We start from the raw sequence: 3,541 nt of genomic DNA, 5'->3' as shown, positions 1-3,541 counted from the left end.
AAATACCACACAGTTGATGAAGCGGGCCACTTTGGATACCGCAACTGGTGAATCCACTCACCACCAACAAGATGCTTATGTGTGCCGAGGTCCCTGCAGTACAGGAACCATTTAGCCGCAGATGCTGGAAACTTCTTGAGCTCTGCACTAGGCACTTTCGTCTCCAGGCACGATTCTGTAGTTCCAAGCTCACACTGTACTGTCCAGCTTTCAGGAGGTGATTGGGGCATTTAGAGGGCGCCCTGCTGCGGATGTCACTGGTAGATGGTGTGGGTCCCCTGTAGGAGATCTTTGATATCCCTGAGACCTCCATGAGAACAGGAGACCAGCCAACTGGTCCTTGGGAGCCCACCTCAGAATGCCACAAGTCAGCAGGTAGTCGGCCCAGGCCAGCCACTAATCAGGAAGGCAGGTGGTCCTTTCCCGGGGCAGTTATCCTCCATGTGCACAACAGAGTCCTCTGGCAATGTGTACCACACAGACCGGGTTCTCGGTCCTGTGTCCCCACAAGCAGATTTCTCCTCTAGGTGGGATGGCACTGAGTAGTTATACCCTATTGGGCCTTTGAGGTTGGGGTAAGGTTCAAAGGGTATTCCTTCGAACGGCACATCTGTCCCCTAAATTTCCATCCTGTCTGCCATGAGGCAGCGAAATGCAGAACTCTATTTTTATGAGGTTTGTGGTCTGACACCAGAGGCCAGTCGTTATAATATCTGCCCCCCATATATTCCAACAGACTGGCAAATGGCAGAGGTCGCTATTTCAATTGCATGCTTAATGGTTTAGGATGTAGCTAGAGAATGCCCAGACTCCGACGTTGACCGGTGCCAAACATCCCAAACACCATGGCACACTAAGAGTTTAAAGCATAGAAATGTCAATTTTCTATAAGTAGAATTTCAACACAAGATATGCAAAGTCCACCGTTACCATTCAATTGAAATACAGGCAACACCTCCTCCATGCTAACTTAAGGGAAGAGCAAGCCTCCTCTGTAGGGGAACCCTTGTGGGTCTTCCTTACTACATGGGCAGCGAACACCCATGGTTGCCTGCCCAGCCCTTCATCTTCCATCCTAGGGGAGACAAAAGGCCTCCGCCTTCTGGGTGTACTGTGTTTGCTATGGGCCAGCCGGAGTACGCGCACAAGGGTTCTGTCACAGACCTGCCGGGGCAAGTCGAACAAATGTTTAAATGTGCAGTTTGTGCGAATTCACACACCGATCTGCAACCGCAGGTCGGACACAAAGGTAAACCAAACAACTAAACAAATAATAGGTAGTAATGTTCCCATAGGGAAACGTCCACACATTCACTAAACAGAAGAGTAGTATAGTCAAGTCAAGTCAAGTTTAACATTTGTATAGCGCACTACTCACCCAGAGGGTCGCAAGGCGCTTGAGGGAGGGGGATACTTTACTTATTGAATATCCAAGTTTTTAGTTGTTTTCTGAAGGAGAGGTGGTTCTGTGTAAGACGGAGGTGGGTAGGGAGAGAATTCAAGGTTTTGGCCGCTAAGTAGGAGAAGGATCTTCCCCCCATGGTGGATCTATGGATGCGTGGGATTGTGACGAGGGCTTGATTGGATGATCGTAGTTGACGGGTGGGGGTGTAAAAGGACAGGCGCGTGTTGAGGCATTCGGGTCCTAGGTCGTAGGGCTTTGTGTGCGTGGGTGAGGAGACGGAACGTTATTCTCTTGTTGACGGGGAGCCAGTGGAGGTCTTTCAGGTGACTGGAAATGTGAGCTTGGTGGGGGATGTCTAGTATGAGTCTGACTGAGGCGTTTTGGATCCGTTGGAGTTTTTTCTGTAGTTTGGCTGTGGTTCCGGCATATAGGGTGTTTCCGTAGTCCAGTTGGCTTGTGACCAGTGCGTGGGTGACAGTCTTTCTTGTTTCGATGGGGATCCAGCGGAAGATTTTTTTGAGCATGCGTAAGATGTTGAAGCATGTTGATGAGGCGGCGTTGACTTGTCTGGTCATCGAGAGGGAGGAGTCCAGGATGAAGCCCAGGTTACGTGCGTGGTCCATAGGTGTGGGTGAGTTTCCCAGGGCCGGTGGACACCATGAGTCGTCCCAGGGGGAGGGGGATGAACTTAAGATGAGGACTTCGGTTTTGTCCGAGTTCAGTTTTAAACGGCTGTTCATCCACTCGGCTACTTCTTTCATCCTTTCGTGTAGGTTGGTTTTGGCGGTGTTTGGGTCTTAGGTGAGGGAGAGGATCAGTTGGGTGTCGTCTGCGTAAGAGATGATGTTGAGGTTGTGTTGGCGTGCGATGGATGCGAGGGGACTCATGTAAACGTTGAAGAGGGTGGGACTGAGTGATGATCCTTGTGGTACGCCGCAGATGACTTCGGTGGCCTCTGATCTAAAAGGGGGGAGGCGGACTCTCTGGGTTCTTCCGGCGAGGAACGAGATGATCCAGTCCAATGCTTTCCTTGTATTCCGACGTTGCTGAGGGGTTGTATAAGGGTTCTATGACAGACTGTGTCGAAGGCTGCGGAGAGTTCAAGTAGGATGAGGGCAGCTGTTTCTCCGTTGTCCAGTAGTGTTCAAATGTCGTCTGTTGCTGCGATGAGGGCGGTCTCGGTGCTGTGTTTGGCTCGGAAGCCGGACTCTGAAGGGTTGAGGGATTTGTTGGATTCGAGGAAGGCGGCGAGCTGACTGTTGACGGCTTTCTCAGTGACTTTGGCAGGGAATGGGAGGAGCGAAATGGGGCGGTAGTTCTTAAGTTCAGTGGGGTCTGCTGTAGGTTTCTTCAGGGGGGCACTGAGTTCGGCATGTTTCCAGCTCTCCGGGAAGGTAGCGGAGTTGAGGGAGCTGTTGATGACATCTCGGAGATGGGGTGCGATACTGGAGTCTGCTTTGTTGAAAATGTGGTGGGGACATGGGTCGGTTGGCGATCCTGAGTGGATGGAGTTCATCAGGCGGATGGTGTCTTCAGTGGTGATTGGGTTCCAGGCGCCGAGGTTGTTGGAGGGGGGTTTTAGTTCAGAGGTGGGTGGGGTGGACTGGTCTCCGGATTGGTTTTCAAAGCTGTTATGTATGTCAGTGATTTTGTTGTGGAAGAATGAGGCTAGGGAGTCGCAGAGGTCTTGGGAGGGAGTGATGTCGTTGGTGCCGGCGGTGGGGTTGGTAAATTCTTTGACGATGTTGAATAGTTCCTTGCTGTTGTGGGCGTTGTTGTCAAGTCGATCCTTGAATGCTGATTTCTTGGTGGATCGGATCAGTTGGTGGTGTTTGCGGGTGGCGTTCTTGAAGGTGGCCAGGTTGTCTGTGGTTGGGTTTTTTCTCCATGTTTTCTCGAGGGTGCGACAGAACTTCTTGGATTTCTTAAGGTCATCATTGAACCAGGGGGCTTTTTTGCTACCTTGCTTGATTTGATGTTTTTTCAAGGGTGCTAATTCGTCAGCGCTGTGGGTGATCTATTGTGTGAGGTTGGTGGCTGCAAGGTTTGGGTTTGATGATTTTGCAGGAGGGTTTTTGTTAAGCGTTGTGAAGAGTTGGTTGGTGGTAATTTTGTTCCAGTTTCTGCGGGGAATTG

The sequence above is a fragment of the Lissotriton vulgaris genome, unplaced genomic scaffold (genome assembly GCF_964263255.1).
Source record: "Lissotriton vulgaris unplaced genomic scaffold, aLisVul1.2 SCAFFOLD_464, whole genome shotgun sequence".
In the NCBI taxonomy this organism is placed as follows: Eukaryota; Metazoa; Chordata; class Amphibia; order Caudata; family Salamandridae; genus Lissotriton; species Lissotriton vulgaris.
Note: the sequence above shows the minus strand (reverse complement) of the source record.